At 36.5% G+C, this 20,958-nt stretch overlaps 1 protein-coding gene and 1 non-coding gene across 2 annotated transcripts in view; both read left to right on the forward strand.

Moving 5' to 3' along the window:
* Positions 1 to 20,958, forward strand: part of CYYR1 (cysteine and tyrosine rich 1) — a 98,295-nt gene that overhangs the window by 16,757 nt on the left and 60,580 nt on the right. The gene's annotated exons all lie outside the window — the stretch shown is intronic.
* On the forward strand, positions 3,772 to 3,876 carry LOC122911005. The gene has a single exon (XR_006385349.1). It is a non-coding gene; the product is annotated as a U6 spliceosomal RNA (small nuclear RNA).

Genomic DNA, 20,958 nt, shown 5'->3' on the forward strand with positions numbered 1-20,958 from the left:
TTCCAAAGGGATGAAAAGAAACTATTCATGGCTGTAAGACTTTATGAAGATCTAAACACCATATTTTGGGGGAAGCCCTTTTTTGCTCTCAATATCTGGATTGAATTCCCTCCCTTACGCTGCCGTAACATGATGCTTTTTCTACTCTGTTATTATTTATCAGTTTATCCCAGTTCCTAAATTATTTGTCCACCCTTCCGTGCTCTAGACCCTGCAAGGACAGGAAGCCGGTGTGACAAGTGAGCATGGAAAGCACAGGGCAGAACCAACTGTGTGATCCAGAACTGACTGTTCAAATGCGGGTCAATCCTCCATTTACTCATGAAAAACCTGAGATTTTGTGGGTTCTCCCTAAATACGTTATCACCTGGGTAAATATTTGCTTACATAAATCAAATCATAATTGGAAAATGCTGTCGATTTCAGAGACTGTCTTTTCAGGGAGTATAAATCAGGGATCATTGATGTCATGGTTTCTGTGTAGCCAGTCATCACTCTCCGATCACACAGTTTAGGATAAATTATAATCAGATGAGAGGAATAAGACTTCAAAGACCGATTTGATTATGATGATTTAACCTCTTGTCACATTTCTGGAGCGACCGTGCTCCTTCAGTGATGCCGTGTGATTCGCCAGCCTGTGATTATTAAGGGAATGGCCTCCTGTGTACCTCTCACTTGCGTAATTTTTGGAGATAAAGTGTTTTGTTGACAAAATTGAGGAGGGAAGAATTATGCATACACAGTGATTTTTATTGCATCCTATTGGGAGAACTCTGGGGGGCAGCTACCGACCAGAACACAATGTCTTTCAGCTGTCTCCCAACTACCAAACGTTAGGATGAACACACCCATAACTAATGAAAATTTCAGAGGCCAATAATAACCTCATAAAGTGTAATAGGATTCCATCTGAATGTGCCACGGGTAAAAGCTTTGGCTCTTTTAACCCACAGTAACTCAGAGACCAATGGAATTTAGAGTTTCCACATTCATTTTTAAGGAAAAAGGAGTAAGATCGATCTTACCGGTAACAGGAAGAAAGCTTTTTTTATGCTTCTGCACAAATCTGCCAAAAATAGAGAAAAACATGACAAATTCCTTCAAACATACTCTGTATGAGTTCATGCTGTTAAAAAGGTGAGCAGAACTCTGTCTTCCTATGCTGCATTTTGCAAAAACTAAGTGCTACCTGTGGTGGCAAATGACCACCTGCACAGTGTTAATACATTTTCCCTCTCAGACACCAGGAATAATAGATCAACCTCCAAAGTGTTATACATAGAGAAATATTTGAATTTAAATTTATCAAGTAAATGGCGATTGCAGTCTCAAACAATACCCATCCTTACATTAAGTAAATAGACCTCTTTGCCCTTGGCCAGGTGGAATTAAACAAAAACAATTCTTTGTCATTCTTTTATTAATTAATAGTAGTCTTAGTGATAGAAGTCATAGAAGAAAAACCAAGAATGTTTGGATTCACTAAAAATGCATTTGATTTTTTTTCTTTTATGCTGTGTAAACTCTGTTCTGCTAATATCACTGAGCCCCAGTTTATTAATTTGTAAAAAGGGAAGAGAGTAACTTCTTTCTTACCTCTCAGAATTTGATTAAAGAATATATTTGCGGGGCGCCTTGGTGGATCTGTGGGTTAAAGCCTCTGCCTTCGGCTCAGGTCATGATCCGAGGGTCCTGTGATTGAACCCCACACTGGGCTCTCTGCTTCTCAGGGAGCCTGCTTCCTCCTCTCTTTCTGCCTGCCTCTCTGCCTACTTGTGATCTCAGTCTGTCAAATAAATAAAATCTTTAAAAAAAATTTTTTTAAAAAGTCTTTAAAAAAATATATTTGCTCATAAAAGCATTTAGAAGGGCTCTGAACATTTTTCCTGTTGTTAATGAAAGCACTGGGCTTTGAAAATGTCTGGAGCTTTGGAAAAGAAGAAACAGGTGGGGGAGCAAAGTGACTTCTCCAAGGTCGTTCAGAAATCCATGACGGACCAGCAGAGTAAATGCTACTTTGGTGCAGAGTGCTCACTGGTCCTCTAGGCCAAAACATAGGCTTCTCTCCTCAGGAGAGCACCCTCAGCCTTGAGTGAAATAAACGACCTTTTTAATCAAATGTGATTGCATATTCTGTATTACTTGTACTCAATTTCATTGATCTCTGCATTTATCTTTGTTACTGTGGATCAAGTGAGTTAAGCATCAGTAACAATGCCTGGGATAATAAATGCTATTATATAAATGTTAAAAAAAATGTGATTGCAGTCTAAAAACTGCAAAAGCAGCTAATTAAGTACTGTGTTCTGCTGTCCACCAAATGCTAAAAGCAAATTACAGCCCAGAAAGTCATGTGCATTAAATAGACAAATCTGCCATGTTGCCCTAGGTTGACCTATGAATTAGAGAAACAAAATAAAAAATGGGCTAAACAAGTCTAAATAAAAATATATAAACTTGATTCATTAAAAAAATCACACATGTAATAGCAAATATCACGGGGGCAATGATTTGCTTTACTAAATGATTCATTATAGAGTTCCAAGTAATTCACCTTTCAAAATTTATTTTACTTACAACTTTGTAGAAATATATATTTTACATAAGGCTGGTGCATCTCCATTGATGATATGTCAGTAATTAAGGCACAAAACAGTGTTCTAACTGCTGGCCATTTCAACAGAGTGATCACAGTACTCTATAGATTGGAGTGTGCCTTTGCATGTAAAAGTTTAGAAATGCCCTGATTAGGCTTTTTAAAAAAATATCTTAATCAGCAGTTCTTTCAATGTAAGTCAGTGCTTATAAGACAAGAATAAAAAAGGCAGTGACTTGCCTCTGATGATATTATACATAACCTACATTTTGCAACAATCACCAGATTGAAAATATTTTCAGTGGTAATGAATAAATGCCAGATGGCATGCTAAACAAAAAGTCATTGATCATAGCAAGGATTCACTGAGGTCTATCGATTCTAAAATGAATTTCTTTACACTCAGTCTGTTGCTCTTAAACAGCCAGCCTATTGTACATGCTATATATTTTGCTTAGTATTTGTGGCAAAATAGTTTTTGTCTCATTACCTTTCATCGCGAGGATTGGATTCAGTTCTGGGTAAGAAAAGAGAAAGTATGCTCCACTCTCTGCCTCCCACTGAATGCAGCTATAGAACTTGGGTGGAATGCATGAGCAGTTATTTTGGGTATACGGAAAATAAACAGTAGCAAGCGGACTGGGGAACAAGACCAAAATTCAAAGTACTGCCTAACTAGCCAAGAGTTTGCCAGTGTTTTTTCCCTCTGTTTACCCACTCTGGACTAAACGTAGCCCAAAACACATAAGTAGGCTTCAGAATATGAACACAGAGAGATACAGGGGAATCCCTCCAGCTCTAGCTAAATAAGCACAGTCTTTTCATGATGAAAGACAGTGGGGAAAATACCCCGGTATTTTTTTCTCCTCTGTTCTCTTGTGTAGCTAGCTCTTTTGGTTGCTGCAGCAGTGGCATTGACAATGACAGAAGCCTAAAATTCTGAGACTAGGTAATTTTCCTTACTGATCAGAATGATGTAATGCCAGAAGGATGGGGTGAATCCCCACTGTGTTTTTTCTGCCTTTGTCCTCCTAGTATTCAACCCTGGCTATGAGCCCATTTTTGAAGTATGCAAAGAACAGAGTAAATAAAGTAAATAAAACCCATTTTTTTCTGATCAGAGAACCAGGAGTGTTGCCCCATGGAACCAGAAAGTACCAGTGAGATCTTTGTACTCGCTTCAGCAGCAATACACTAAAATTGGAATGATATAGAGAAGATTAACATGGCCCTTGCACAAGGATGTCATGCAAATACATGAAGCATTACAAAGAAAGAAAGAAAGAAAGAGCGAAAGAGCTAGTGATCTTCAAGATAGAAGAACTCAAGAAAGCGACCCTAAGGTTTGTTGTAAATTCCTGAGCTTATCTCAAGTTGCACGTGCGTGGATCCAACCCTAAAGAGTATACATAGAATTTGAGAACTGAATATAGGTTAGGCAGCTATCCTTTTCCCAGTTTGGCAGTTGGGTGGTATACACATGGCTCATATCTAAACCTGACTGTAAAGGCTTTGAAAATGGAACTGACTGGAACTTGTGGTCTAAATTGAACCTGGTTCATTGCCTGCTAAAACAAAAATCTCAAAATTTTCCATCCATTTAAACAAAAACCTTATAACTTAATACTCAAAGCCTAGGATACAATTCAAAATCATCTAGCATACAAACAAAAACAAAAACAGAGAATCTCAACTCAAAAGGCAAGTACAATCACCAAGCAATAGAGATGTTGGAATTATCTCATGGAGCTTCTAAAGCAGCTATTATGAAAAATGACCTCAAAAGTAAGGGCAGGTACTACTTGAAACCAAAGAAAAGACCAAAATAGAAAAAAAGAAACAGACAACATGAAGAACTAAACAAATTTCAGAATGATAAACAGTAGCTAAGCTTTAAAACATTCCCTGGATGGGCTCAATAGCAGAATGGAAAAAAAGAATGAGTGAACTTGGAATAGAGATTATTCAATCTGAACAACAGAAAGAAAAAATATTGAAGAGGAAGAGAAGAGGAGGAGGAGGAGGAAGAAGGATGGACAGGGTCTTATGGAAAAGTCCAGCACTGATGTCACAGAGCTCCAGAAGAGAGGAGAAACTGTGATTGCTTAAAACTTTCCAAATTTGGCAAAAGAGAGAAACCAAATGCAAGAAGTTCAATAAACTCCCCGAAGGTATAACTTAAAGAAATCCATACCTAGACACATAATAATCAAACTATTGAGAACTAAAGAAAAAAAATCCTGAAAGCGGCTAAAAATAAGCAACAGATTACCTATTGAGGAGCTATGATTTGAATGAGTCCACATTTGTCATCAGAAACCATGGAGGACAGAGAAGTGGCACATTGTTTATGTGATGAAAGAAAACAATGGGAAATCCAGGCTGCTATAACCAGCAAAAATATCCTTTAGGATTTACAGTGAAATAAAGACATTCTCAAATTAAAACAAACAAACAACAACAACAAAAAACAACTAGAAAATATTTAGCAAGCAGACTCGATCTAAAAGGATTTTTAAAGGAAGTTCTTCACAGAGAAGGCAAATGATGCCAAAGGGAAATCTGAATTATCAGGAAGAAAAGAAGAGTACAAAACTGGCATGGACTTGGGTTAATTAGTAGCTTATTTTTCCCCTTTGAGTTATTTAAAATAGGTTATAATGTTGGCTGTAGGAACATATAAATTGTATGTTAGGGTATTCAGTGGGAGTAAACATGATACATAACACAACCGTTCCATAAAGGGGAGAGAGTAAAGAGATCTCTAAGACAACGAAGTTCTGCTTTCTAACTAAAGTATGAAAGTGATTCTCCATAATGATGAAAAATATGTGTTCTGTAATCCTTAGGGCACTCACCAAAAGGAAAAGCAAAAACCAATATACAAGCACCCAAAAAAAAAAACCCCACAAAACCTACAGTACAATATAGTTGAAGTAAGGCAGGTAAGGGGAATGAATTGAAGGAATGAAACACAAAGGAAACAAACAGAAAATAAATAATAAATGATAGACCAAACATAGCAGTAATTACAATAGTGGTCAAAATGCATCAACTATAGGACAGAGAATTGATTATTTTTAACTGACAGAAATTTTTCCTATCCACATGATACTCATGTCAACTACAATGACATTGATAGGTTAAAGTATGGGAGGAAGAAAAAATGGGGAGATATTGGTACAAAGAAGTACAAAGTTTCAGTTATATAAGATGCATAAGCTCTGGGGATTTAATGTGAAACCATGTGACTCTAGTTAGCAATACTATATTGTGTAATTGAAATTTACTAAGAGTAGAGATCTTAAATTTTTCTCAACACACACAAAAGAAAGAGGTAACTGTGAGATGATGGGTATGTTGATTACCTTGATGGTCATGATTATTTTACAATGCATGTGTATATTGAATAATCAAGTCCTATATCTTAAATATACATAATTTCTAATTAATTATATCTTAATAAAGCTGGGGACAGAGCTATCAAGTCATGAAAAGAAAAAAAGTAAAAGGATAGAAAAAAAAATATCATACAAACATTAACCAAAAGAAAGCTAGAGTAGCTACACTAATATAAGACAAAGTAAAGCCCAGAGCAGAAAATATTACCGGAGATGAAAAATGTTATTGACTAACGGTAAAGGGTCAGTCAATCAAGAACACAAAACAATCAAAAGGAGAAATTCCCAAAATTGTGATGTTTCGTTTCTATGAAGAGCAAATACAAAAGCTAATTTTGTTTGTTGAAACATCTTACAACAGAACAGTATGTGTGCATATTGACTTACATAGAGGGTTAAATAAAATTATTTGCATTTTCCTTTTTTTTTCTTCATTTTTAATTATGAGTCATGTCAGTGAATTGCAGGTAATACCATGGAAGTTTAGGTTTATTCTACTTCTAAAACAATCTACAACTTGGCAATCCCTGGCATTTTTATGTATAAATACCTCAACTAGGAAATGAGATATTTAAGTGGATGGCCCACACATAGGCTTTTTTTTTTTTTTTAGTGCACCAAAAACCTGTTGCAGTGATGGTAGAAATATTAATTTAACAGAATGGATGAGGAGTGTGTCTTTGAAGTGACACAGAACGAAGACAAAGATAAAAACAATAGAAAGTTGTGTCAGTAATTAAATTTTGTGATAAAACTGACTAAAATAATAAATTTCAACTTATGTTTATTAAGGGAAATATATTGTTTCATGAAATGTGGAAGAGAACTTTAGAAGGGAAAAGAATATAATATTAAAACCAAGACTTGAATCACTGGCAGGCTTTCCCAGCTAGGTTCATAAATTTAAAAAAAAATTCATTAAACTATTTAAAAGAATCATCTTTCGTGTGGGTTGAGTTTGAGGAGTTCATTATAGATCCTGGATATCAACCTTTTGTCTGTACTGTCATTTGCAAATATCTTCTCCCATTCCGTGGGTTGCCTCTTTGTTTTTTTGACTGTTTCCTTTGCTGTGCAGAAGCTTTTGATTTTGATGAAGTCCCAGAAGTTTATTTTCGCTTTTGTTTCCTTTGCCTTTGGAGACGTATCTTGAAAGAAGTTGCTGTGGCTGATATCAAAGAGATTACTGCCTATGTTCTCCTCTAAGATTCTGATGGATTCCTGTCTCACGTTGAGGTCTTTTATCCATTTTGAGTTGATCTTTGTGTACGATGTAAGAGAATGGTCGAGTTTCATTCTTCTACATATAGCTGTCCAGTTTTCCCAGCACCATTTATTGAAGAGACTGTCTTTTTTCCACTATATATTTTTTCCTGTTTTGTCAAAGATTAATTGACCATAGAGTTGAGGGTCCATATCAGGGCTCTCTACTCTGTTCCACTGGTCTATGTGGAGAAAGGGGAACCCTCTTACACTGTTGGTGGGAATGCAAGTTGGTGCAGCCTCTTTGGAGAACAGTGTGGAGATTCCTCAAGAAATTATAAATAGAGCTTCCCTACGACCCTGCAATTGCACTCCTGGGTATTTACCCCAAAGACACAGATGTCGTGAAAAGAAGGGCCATCTGTACCCCAATGTTTATAGCAGCAATGGCCACAGTCGCCAAACTATGGAAAGAACCAAGATGCCCTTCAACGGATGAATGGATAAGGAAGATGTGGTCCATATACACTATGGAGTATTATGCCTCCATCAGAAAGGATGAATACCCAACTTTTGTAGCAACATGGACGGGACTGGAAGAGATTATGCTGAGTGAAATAAGTCAAGCAGAGAGAGTCAATTATCATATGGTTTCACTTATTTGTGGAGCATAACAAATAGCATGGAGGACAAGGGGCGTTAGAGAGGAGTAGGGAGTTTGGGTAAATTGGAAGGGGTGGTGAACCATGGGAGACTATGGACTCTGAAAAACAGTCTGAGGGGTTTGAAGTGGCGGGGGGGTGGGAGGTTGGGGTACCAGGTGGTGGGTATTATAGAGGGCACGGCTTGCATGGAGCACTGGGTGTGGTGAAAAAATAATGAATACTGTTTTTCTGAAAATAAATAAATTGGAAAAAATATATATATTTATAAAAAAATGTAAGTACAAATTAAAAAAAAATAAAATAAAAGAATCATCTTGGCTTTTTCCTTCTAATCTAAATATTTATGAGAAAGGAGAGCTCACAAAGAACTGCAAGACCCTAAAATTCGTTCCTTTCCTGGTGCAGAAAGAATGTAGTTCATGAGGGAAAAGAGCTTGTCCTGAAACGATTTATCCAAAGCCAGCAAAATCTGTTCGCTTTTTAGATTATGCTATTAGGAAGACTAACCGCAGGTGTTTCAATTAATCGATAGCATGATTTAAAGATCTGCAAAACTTTATAGGTCCTTTTTTTTCCAGTACTGCATCATTTATTTCAAATAACACTCTTAAGCCTATATTAGCATAAAAGAAACTAAAACATATTTTTTTTGTTTCTTAAATCACATCCAAGCTTTTCAGTGTCTTACAGTTGTAAACACCAGACATTAATTTTGTCTGTTCATAGGAAAGGAGAGGTTTTCCAGCATTTACAATAGTTTAGAGATTCCTAAACTTGAGTATGCATGAGAATCACCTAGGAGTGCTTGCTAAAAATACATTTCCCCAGGACCTATCAAGAAATTCAGGTTCAGTAGGTCCAAAATGGAAGCCAGAAACCTGTACTTTTAATGACCAGCAAATAGCCTTTGGACTACAATGGTCTCAACTAACTATACCAAAATACATTCCATTTTGGGTTCCTGTTACCCTGTTTAGTTATCAAATTAAGAAATAGAATCAAACTGCCATGGAATGAACTGTAACTTCGTTACCTTTCTATAAACTTACATAAAGACTTGTTTCAAATCACTATACAAAATACATTCAGGAGGAGTGAAAAAAAGGCTATAAAAATTCGTTGGTGTTTGATCAAAGTAATTGAATAGAAGGATAATCAATGCCTTCTTAGACTTCTAGGTCCACAACAGTCATATTTATAAATCTTTTACCTCTACCAAAAGTAGGGTTGTAAAATGGTGATTACATTAGAACCTGGCCCATGGGTGGCTACAAAGAATAAATTAATATTAATTTATGAACCACTGAGAACAACAGCTAGGGCTCAGTAATTTCTAGCTACCATCTATTCTCCATAACTATCAGTTATCTCACAGATGATGGGCAAAACGGGGAATAGAAGCTGTGTTGGTTCAAACATTTTTCCTCAGCAAAGGGAATCCAAAAAGTGGGAATATAAGTGCAGTCTTCCCCAGGAAAGGATAAAACCCTTAGCTTAAATGCTGTCCAGGCTGGACCCTTTCTCGCTCAATTTTAAGAAACATAAAAATAAGTAGCTGTGCTCGGGGCTCCCTAATCAGAAAAACGTACCCTCAGCCTTGCTCAGCTCTCCACTTCTGGCAGATTGCACTGCCATCTGCATTGTCTCAGTGCTGGGAAGCTGGCATTTCTTCCTGATTGTTTTTGTGCCTTTTTAATACCCTCTGAGGCAGCCTCCAGCCACAGTGAGCTTCCTCCTTGAGCTGGGCAACTTTTTTCCAGAGCATCCATTATCAGGGCTGATGTACCCACCTCTCTCTAAGCTCCATAGAATCTATTGTGGCATTAGTGAAGCTTTATTTTTATTGCATGGGCCCTTCCACTGCATCTAAGAGGGTACATTTTGTAACACTTGCAAGGTAAGATATTTTGACTGTTTTTTTTTTTTTTTTAGATTATTTATTTATTTATTTATTTGACAGACAGAGATCACAAGTAGGCAGAGAGACAGACAGAGAGAGAGGAGGAAGCAGGCTCCCTGCCTCACAGAGAGCCCAATGCGGGGCTCGATCCCAGGACCCTGGGATCATGACCTGAGCCAAAGGCAGAGGCTTTAACCCACTGAGCCTCCCAGGCGCCCCAATATTTTGACTGTTTTAAAAATCTCTAATATATGAAGGTAGCAAGGGCCATGTCCAACCTAAGAAAACACCTAATGTCTGCACCTGTTTAAGTACTTTCAATTATCTGTTTAAGAATTCATTATTGAAAAGTGGATAAGGTAAACCATCTTTAACTTCATTAAGAGTATTGAGTTAACCAGACGGTGGAAACTACACCCTGCAACTCTTTGCATGTTACCACTCATTAACTTTGCTATCTTGGAATTACACTTTCAGTTGCTTCTTGGTATCTTTCAATGAATAAATGAATGAATGAATGAATGAGCATAACAGAGAGTGATTTGGGTGATACTTTACATTAGATAGTTGGGGATGAACAGATAAGGTGCCCTGGGAATGTGATATTTGGGCAGAGAAATAAAACCAAATGAAGAAATCAGCTATGTGAATGTGTTTTTAATTTTTTTTAAGATTTTATTTATTCATTGGAGACAGAGCGAGAGAGAGGGCAAGCATGGGGAGGAGCAGCGGAAGAACAAGCAGACTGCGCTAAGGGAGCCCAACACTGAGCTCAACCTCATGACCCTGGAGATCATGACCTGAGCTGAAATTAAGAGTTGGAAGCTTAACTGACTGAGCCATCCAGGTGCTCCAGCTATGTGAATATTTTAAAAGAATATCATTTCACCAGGTGGAAGGCAAATCTGGAGACCCTAAACAGGATGTGATAAATGAGAAAACAGAACAGAAATAAGAAAATAGTAAAATATTTTGAAATAGTATAAATTTCTTTCCTGTAATAAAATCAACAATTTTAACGTAGAATTATTTGCCAAATTAGGAATTAAACACAGACCAGGATTTATAGTACAGAACTGTTGCTTTAAATGTTTTCTGAAACATTTAATGTGTTCTGAATGGTTTTGCCATTTAGCTAAATTATTTTCATGTCATTTTAACTCGAATTATAATTTATTCTCTAAGTATTTAAACCATATCTCTATAATATTAATATTAAAATATATAAATAGATGCTATGTTTTGATTATAAGATTAACCTTCAAAGTGTATTTAAATGTTAAGCAATTTTAATAAAATGATCTTTCCTTCAGACACTGTCATTAATCAATGACTCCAGAGTATTGCCAGCATACATCACAATATATACCCATCAAAAGTGTCATTAAAGAAGGACTCTGACTACAAAGAGCTTATAAAGTTAGTTCTCTAAGTCAAAAAAGATTTATAAACATTGCATTCTTATGATAGACATTCAGCTAATAAATCCTAAATAAGTTTTGATTTATAAATCCTTTTATTGCCCTTGGGATTCAAGGGACTGATTTATGAGTCAGTATGCTAAAATCTATAATTTGATCAGGCATAAATCTTACTTGGTGATTTCTGTTTTAACCTGTAATTCATAAATCCTGGTCAGTGTAGGTTTTCAGTTTTCTAAGTGTTCTGCATTTACCATTGGGTCTCATAAGTGCATTTTAGGATATTGATGATTAAAAGTGATAATTTGCATGTAATTCAGTTAAATAAGCACAGCAGCTGAATAGAAACTTTTTTGTATTGTAGGGGTGAGTTACTAGAAGTGAGTTCTAAACTCATTGATGATTTCAGAATGTTTGAGCTGGAAGAACAATAAAATATTGTAATTAAATAGGACTGGTGTGCCAGAAATCACCAATTGTCTTCTAATATCCAATCTCTCTTTTTCTATAGTAATGTAATTTTCATATAGCACATTATCTGCCCAGGATAAACACTACATCTCCCAGCCTTCTTTGCACATGTGTGACCATGTGACTAACTTACAGCCAATGGTATATGAGTAGAGGTGATAACCACAACTTCAGTACACATACTTGCGCTGGAATGCAAAAGTAGTTCAGGTCCAAGTGGGGAAGGAAAAGAATGTAGACCCTGACATAGGAGTGCCATCCTTTAAGATCTTGGTACACTTATTCCATAACAGATAGAGGAGGGAGAAAAGAAGTTCTAATATTTTAATACACTAGTTTAAATCTCTGTTATAGCAAACATTTATTAAATATTGAATTTTATTTTATTAAATATGTTATTTTTATATTGTAATTTCTTTTAATGTTATTTGTCAGGAACTCTGCTAATCACTATGGAAATAGAGGTAGACATGATTCAGGCCTTGCCTGTGTTATATATACTCCTAAGTAGTAAATTGTTTCTTAACACTCAAATATTCGGAATTCTTCTTAAATTTGTTTTCTGTTTGCTGAATATAAAAATATAATTAGTGTATGTATATAAATCCTGTATATGACCTTATTAAATTCACTTTGTACCTCTGGTAGTTACTTTATACAGCAGTTAGGATTTTCTTTTCTTTTCTTTTTAAAGATTTTATTTATTAAATACAGCAAGAGCAGGGGTGGGGGGAACAGAGAGGTAGGGAGAAGCAGAGTTCCCACTGAGCGAGGAGCTTAAGGAAGGCTTGATCCCAGGACCCCTCCCCCCAGTTATGACCTGAGTCCAAGGCAAATGCTTAACCCACCGAGCCACCGAGGCTCCCCAGATTTGCTATGTAAAAAATTATCATATGCAAACAGAGAAAGTTATACTTCTCCCTTTATGATCTGTATATGCCTTTTCTTTTTCTTACCTTATTGCCTGGGAAATATCAAATAGAAGTTACTACATCTTTGCCTTGCTCCAGAACTTAGAGGGAAGCATCCATTAAGTATTACAACTGAAACTTTTTTCATCGATCCTCTTTGTCAGATTGAGGAAATTGTCTTTTGTTCCTAGTAACTGCGTTGAATTTCAGCAGATACTTTTTTTACATCTATTGAAATGATTGTTTGTTTAGTTTTCTTGTAATGCAAATGATACGGATTTCAAATTTTAAACTACCCTTACATTACTGAGAGAATCCCTCCTGGGTCATGATTTTTTATTCTTTGTATATTCCCAACTTTAATTTAGTAAAGATTTTGTTATGGATCTTTGCATCTACACTCATAAGGGAAATTGGTCTGTAATTTCATTTCCTTGTAAATGTCTAGTTTTGTGCTCAACATTATACTGGTCTCTTATAACAGCTGAGGACAGGTTCTTTCCATCTCTCTTTACCAAAAGAATTTGTGTGAGATTGACTTATTTCTTCTTTAAAGGCTGGATGGAATTCATCAGTGAAGTCATCTAAGGTTCTATTTTAGGGAATATTTTTAATAATGACCTTAATTTTAATTTTTAATAGTTATGGGACTATTTAATTTTCTATTTCCACTTACGTATTTTAAAAAATTCATTTCACCTAAGTCTTCAAATTTAATTTTATTAAATTCATAATATTCCCTGATTATCCTTTAATATCTGTAGGATTTTTAGTGATAAACATTCTTTTATTCTAGATATTGCTAATTTGTATTCTTCTCTTTCTTTCTTTTTAAAATCAGCCTATCTCATCTAGGGGTTTTTCAATTTTATTGGTATTTTCAAAGAAAAAAAAAAATTTTTGAAGACGGGTTTGCAGGGGTGATCTTTCAACATGTTTCTTGACAGCCACATCTCTTAGATCCTGAGATCCACACAGTCCCTACCCTGGTGGGCTTAGATCAGATCCTGGCAGAGGCTCTGCAGAAAGGCTTTGAGATAGGGAACTGAGCCAGCAGGAAATGCAAAGGGCAGCTTTCTTTTTCTGGACAATGTGACTCGAGGATCTGAGGAACAATGGTCTGAATCTCATTAAGTATCCTTGCCTAGTGTCCACATAAACGTTCAGTCCTTGTTTTTTTTTTTTGTCCCTCCCCCATCCTTTGGGCTTTGTTGAGATTCTCTCTTGTGTTCTAACTCACTAATTTCTGATCTTAGTCATCTCCTTTTTAAGTTTGTGCTGTTCTTTTTTCCCTAGCTTCTTGAGTTGGAAGCTTAGATCATTGATGCTATAGCTTACTTCTTTTCTAATCTAGCCATTTTAAAAGTATCAGTTTTCCTCTAACCACTGTATAGTTATATCCCCCCATACATGTTATGGTGACCTTTTGTAATCATTGACATGAAAGTTTATTCTAATTTCATTTGTGAATACTTTTGACTCATCAATTACATAAAAGTGTGTTTCTTGAATTCCAGATACTTGGGGATTTTCTTAATATTGTTTTATTATTGATTTCTAACTTAGTTCTATTTTGGTTAAGAACATACTCTGGAATATTTCAAATTTCGAAGTTTAATAAGATTTGTGTTTGGCTGAGCATATGGCCTGTTTTGGTGGATGGTCCATGTGTTCTTGAAAAGAAGGTGTCTTCTGCACTTGTTAGGTGTAGTGTTCTAGAAATGTCAATTATGCAATGTAATTGATAGTGCTTTTAGGAGATCTGTATCCTTTCTGACTTTTTGTTGTTGTTGTTCTATTAATTGCTGTTAAGTATTGTTAAAATTCTAACTGTAATTGTGGATTTGTCTGTTCCTCTCTTTAACTACCATCTTTTGCCTCATGGATCTTGAAATTTTTGTCTCTAAGTGCAAATGCATTTCTGAATATTAAGACTTCCTGATGAATTGAACTTTTAGCATTATGAAAATATTTATATATTGTCTTCCCTGCCTTTAAGTGAGTTTTTGAATTTAGAGTACATCTAACTGAATTTTTCTATTTAAAGTACCTTCCAGGTAGACATCATATGATTCATGCCTTTTAATCTATTCTGACAGTTCTTGCCTCTTCATTGAACTACTTAATTTCTAATTAATTTAACTGCTGATGTGGTTAGATTTAGATCTGTCTACTTACTATGTGTTTTCTGTTTATCTCATTTGTCTTATGTTCCTCTGTCCCTCCTCTCCTATTATTTTGAGTTCATTGAAATTGTTTTGGAATTCCATTTTAATTATCTATTTGGCTTTTTTTGCTTTCCACTTTGTACTATTACTTAGGAACACTCTACAGATTACAATAAAAATTCTTAATTTTTCAGAAAGCTAATGTTGTCATAAAATGTAATACCTTCGCAATCTTTTTGTTTTGTTTTTTAGTTCAATCCTCTAGGTCTTTTTACTCCCTGTAATTTATGCAGTAGTTTTCATGTTTATTACATAAGCTATACATGTAATGATTTTTCACTGTGTACACTGTGTATGGTCATGATTTTCTTTTTCTTTTTTCTTTCTTTCTTTCTTTCTTTTTTTTTTTTCTTTTTGAGAGAGAGAGAAAGAGAGTATGAGCAGGGCATGGAGGGACAGAGGGAGAGGAAGAGTCTGAAGGAGGTGTCACACCAGCATAGCACCAGATGTAAGGCTTGATCTCATGACTCTTGAGATCATGACCCGAGTTAAAATCAAGAGTCAGATGCTTAACCAACTGAAACACTCAGGTACCCCTATAAATATCTTTTTAAATTAAGATCTGAATTTTTACTTAGAATCATTTCTCTTGGGCTTCAAGAACTTTCTTTAGCTTTTCTTGAAGGGAAATTCTGCTGGAGAAGTATCTTTGTTTTTGTTCATCTGAAAATGCCTTCATTTCACCTTTATTCCTGAAAGTTACTTTTGCTCCATGGAAAATGCTGGGTTAGCAGTTTGTGTTTTCATTTGGCATGTTAAAGATGCCATTCTACTATATTTTGGCCTCCAGTGTTTCTGCTAAGTCACTGGAAACTTGTATTTTTTGCCCTATATATGTAATATTTTTTCCCCCTCTGGAAATGTTCAAGATTTTCTTTATTTTTTGTTTTCATTAGTTTAATTGTCACCTTTCCAAGTTTTTTTTTTCTTCTATTTATATCATATAGGGTTCTCAGAGTTTTTTGAATCTATAAAATTTTGGAAACTTTTTTGTCCATTCTTCCTTCATGTTTTACCAGTTCTCCTACCTTCTTCTACAACTTCATATGTATTTGCTCTTTTGATATAGTTCTACTAATCATTGAGACTCCTTTTTTTCTACCATTTTTCCCTTTGTTCTCCACATTGCATAATTTTGATTGAGTGATCTTCAAGTCACTGACTCTTCTTTTATTTCCAACATAGTGTTAAGATTATCCAATGACATTTTTCTCTCAGACATTGTATTTTTCATTTCTAGAATTTCTAATTGGCTTTTTTATTATCATAAATATATTTTCCTTTTACCCTTGAGCATACTTGTAACAGCTAAATTAAAATTCTTGTTTTCTAATTCTGGCATCTGGTTCACCTCAAGATCGGTTTCTTCAATTGCTTTTCCTCTTGATTATGTATCTTATAATTTGAGATGTGTCATGGACATTGTAAAAAATACATGGTTTGTATTGAAATCTGTTATTTCCTCAATTTGTTTGTTTTTGTATTTGTTGTTTTGTTTGTTTGTTTGTTTGTTTGTTTTATCAAGTCCCTGTCTTTATCACCTCTGCAGTGGGTGGCTGCTAAAATCTCTATTCAATTCTTTTAGCCTCAAAGCGGCTCACAGTTTGTTACATGCATGCATACCTCAGAGGCCATAATGAGATTTTCCTAGAATCTATGTGCACAATTTGATGTTACCCCTCCCCCTTGCCCCAGAGTTTCTCCTTTTCCTGATTTCTTCCTTCATTTTCCATCTACTTTGACAGTCCTAATCTCTGTCCTCTTATTCTTAAAACCAGTAGACTCAAAGGATTTCTATTCTAAGACTAGTGAATCTGCTTAATCTGATGGTGGGGGAAAGTCTGATCAACAGGAAACTCATCCAGTCCCATTTTCTTCTTCCAGGTCTTGGCTTTCTTCCAATTTATGCCTGCTTTTGGTTTCTCGCCAGTGACTTTGAGGAATTGTTTTTATATTGACCAAGAATTCAGCTGCTACCTGTGGTAGGTTATACTCATAGGAACTGCTCCACTTGTACCATTGCAGCAGAAGGAAACACTGCCCACATCCCTGGTTGTTGACTTTGAGAAACTCGGTCTAGTGTTCTAAGCAGAGATGCTAAAAGCAATTAGGGAGAGTTTAAGAAAATTTCTTTTAAGAAACGATTTCCTTAAAACACATAATAGATGTCTTTCTAAAGTGGCATTGCATATCAACCTTGTTGTCTCACTTACTTTTATGTTAAATCAGAGAGAAGGAGATACGCTATTATGAACAGAAAAAAAGATGTGAATCCCAGACATAATAAAGTGCTACTTATGAATTTATGAATGCATCAAAGCTCTAGTTAAACAGCATAGGCTGAATGCAAATGTCTATCTGAACTTCCTCCTGAAGCTTCACAAAGCAATGACAGTAAAGGTATTAAGAGGAAAAAAAAAAATCACAAGGACAAAAAGAAGACAGCAGCCAACAAAAGTAACATTTTGAAATCTGGGAAATAGTTTAACCACTCTTAACTCCTTTAGACTGGAGAATGCAGTCGTCTGAGTCTGTTGAGGCAGCAAGCCAGAAAGCCAGTCATTTTCATATAAAACTATGAAAATCCTCAGAGACTGTAGGAACTGGTGCTTGCCAGGCAGATGTGCAAAAAAATGGGGTTGAAAAGTGGAGTGTGGACTGAACATCTTTAAAAGAGAAGTTAGATTTCCCATCTTTCCTCTCTACCCTGCTCCATCAAGAGAAAACCTGAGGTCTGTTTTTGGAGAGGTAGTCTCTGATATCAGGGAGCCTTTGGATATGGAGACAGCAAGAAGAGTTGAGGCTGGGGGGTGAGTTATGATGCTGAAATCTGAGGGATTATGCAAAAGTCTTCCCACTGAAGAGAGATTTATTCCCTGCATGGCTCTGGAAAGGCCAGCAGTCAAGCATACACACTTGAGTTTAGAGATTGGTGAGCTGCCTTCTGGAGGAAAGTTGATCCATCCAAAAGTATAGACCTATGATAGGATTTTTAAAAGAGGGTCTATGAACTTGAATGAGAAAAATAATTCATTTTTTTCACTAAGCTTTGAAAATTAGCATCTCTCTCTTATTTTTGAATGTAGGTAACAAACTATTATTAGCAATACCTGTAACCTTGTCATCAATAGGAACCATCGTAATTTTTTATCAGTTACTCATTGCTTAAATCCTGAAACAGTATTTGCACTCATCATTACTTCAACAGTAATTAGAAGTTTACAATATGGTGCATTACTGTTATTGTGTCACAATATTGCCATAAGCACATATTGTATCACAAATTTAACTTTTAAAACTTTCTTATAATTGGTTTCATGCATTTAAAAACATTTTGAAATAGGGCCACAGGCCTCACCAGACTACTATGGCAGAAAGTAAGTTAAGAACCTCCAAACCATGGATAGAGGCATTTGGAGATTCCTGCAGCCAGACGAACGATCCCATAGCAGCAACCCTACAGTGAGACTCACAGATTAAGAAGCTATATTCATGGTTCCCAATCTGGTTCATTTAATAGCTAAGAAAGACCAGGTATTAGAGGACAGCCTCTGCTATGAAAGGTAGAGCCAGAACAAAACAAAATAGAGTCAAATAAGAAACAAAGAAGGGAAAGGAACACTGTGGTGAGAAAGTAAACACATGAAAACAGCATCATGTGTAAACACATGAGAACAGCATCAGAATTAACATCTTAAGAAAACTAAGAGACTGTACTGCATCTATAAAACAAGACCAGATACAGCACATACAAGGGAACAAAGAATACAAAGGAGTTCTCAGAAACTCAATTAAGAGAGCTTTGGAGTGCCTGAATGGCTCAGTCAGTTAAGCCTCCAACTTTGGCTCGAGTCATGATCTCAGGGTCCTGGCATCAGGCAGCTTCAGGCTCCACACTCAGCAGGGGTTCTGCTTGTCCCTCTCCTTCTTCCTCTGCCTCTCCCACTCCCACCCCCTACTCGTGCTTTCTTGTGCATGCTCTCTCTCTCTCTCTCCACCTCTCAAATAAGTAAATAATATCTTTTAAAAAAGGTAACTTCAATAAAAAGTTCAACAGATACATGGAAAATAATATTAAGGACATTACTCTTTTCCTTCTTCCAGGAAGTAGAATAAAAAGTCAAAGAAATGAAAATGGTATTTTATCTGCTCTACCTAGTCTCCATTTACAAATCATCGCACGGCTTAGTGAACGCCTTCTGACTTCCACTTCAGCACAGTCACTAACTACAGTGCCCCCTTCCCCCACCCATTCTCCTATTGCGTGACAGCTGGCTGAACATGAGAGGGCAGAAAATGGGTTGTTTTGAGGCAGAGCACCAGTAACTTGCTCCTTCCATAGACTGCAGTATCTGAAAAATGAAGGTTCATCTCTGTGGTGATCACTACTCTTGCTTACCAGATATTCCTAGTTGTCTACTTACCAGCCTTATGGTGGTAGACTGCTCTCCTATAGTTTGAGGTTAAGCACTGCCCTGTGGCTTATTTTGTCCAGTGAAATGTGCAGAGCGCTGGGAAGCCTTCAAAGGGTTCACTACCTGGTACATGCTCTTCTCTCTGTTGTAATGAAACCTTTTCTAGCCTGGGTCACTGAGTGCTGATACAGGACAAAAACCCCTTCTTGCCAACACAACCTGGATTGAAGCCTGAGCACATAGATAGACCTTGCTTGGGCTAAGCACTGACTGCTTCAGATCATGGCAATGTAAACTAGAATCTCTGCTGTCCGCATCCCTGCATCTGCCCTTTATGTGTTCTGAGTTGTGAACCAAAGGGGAATGGCACACAGAAGAGGAGGATAGAGGAAGCCAACTTGCACCTTTTAATAGAGCCTCAATCTCATGTGTAAGTTACCTGGAGCTCAGTGGTTTTAACTAAAATACTGTGTATATTCATACCTGAGTCCCTCCATATACCATTCTTCCTACCTGAGGAACTCTCCCTAGATCTTCTTGTGTACTCTCCAATGAACTGTTTAACGTGCTCATCCACAATGATCCCTTTCAGTCATTTCCCTAGGAAAATTTCTCGGAATCCACACATCAGGGAAGATTCGCTGGCTTTCTGCTTCTACACTGGTACTTTTCCTTCTTGGTATTTACAATCATCAATGTTTACCAATTCTTGGCTCTTTTGCTTGACTCTTTGAGGCAGAATCTTTGGCTGGGCCTGGTACGCAGTAGGTGCTCAATAAATATTCATCAAACAGATAAACAAGGGAATGTAGCATCAAGAAAGCTGAGGGCAAGTCTGGAGAACATAGACATAATGTAACAGGGGAACGCAGGAGTAAAGATGAAAGCACAGTTGAAAACAAGAGCCGGTTAAAGGACTCGAGTTTATTGGTGCTCAGGTAACATCAGGAAGCAGGTACATTTCCACTCCGGCATCTCAGGGCTGCCGGTGTTATAAAAATAGTGACTCAAAAATCAAAGGGGAAAAGTTATCGTTTTCTTTCTACCTAAGTATTGAATTTTAAAAGCAAAGCTTCAGGCCCTTTCTAATCACATTAGAGTGATTCCTGCTATGCTTTTCTAAAACGAAAGCCTCTGAAGTGTGGAGGAAATGGTGTTTAAAATGTACTAAGTAAGGTGACTTATACCTTCCAAAAAAAAAAAAGTTTGAAGTTCCTGCCATCCCTCATTTTGAAATGCTATAATTTGACGTTTCCTTCCTTTGGTAATGTACACTATTTCTTAATTCATATAGATCATACATATAAACCTAATTGGTAAAAGCATAATGAAGCATCTCACAGAAAAGCAGAGCTTAATACCTGTGTAGTTTTCAACAAGATATTGTATCTCCCTTCTCTTTCATGCTTCTCTGGAGATTTAAGTCGCAAGTGGCCTTTTTTAATGAGACATACAAAGTCACTGATGGTCATTAGATAGACAAGTTACAAATATCCTCCAGGGGCAGGACCTCAGGATTCACTTAACTCTTGAACCTGATGGAGAAACTGAGGCAGCCCTTGGAGGGTGAGATGTGAAAGTGGTCACTGAACGAACATGGCAGCACACATAAGAAGGAAAAGCTGAGAATGCCAACATTGCATGTAATGGAAATGAAATGAGAGAGCGCTTTCAATTTTAGAGGTGCTATAACAAAACCCGATTTAAAAGTCATTGACTTCCCTCTGTGGCCGTAGTAAAAGTC

Source organism: Neovison vison, chromosome 6, assembly GCF_020171115.1.
Source record: "Neovison vison isolate M4711 chromosome 6, ASM_NN_V1, whole genome shotgun sequence".
In the NCBI taxonomy this organism is placed as follows: domain Eukaryota; kingdom Metazoa; phylum Chordata; class Mammalia; order Carnivora; family Mustelidae; genus Neogale; species Neogale vison.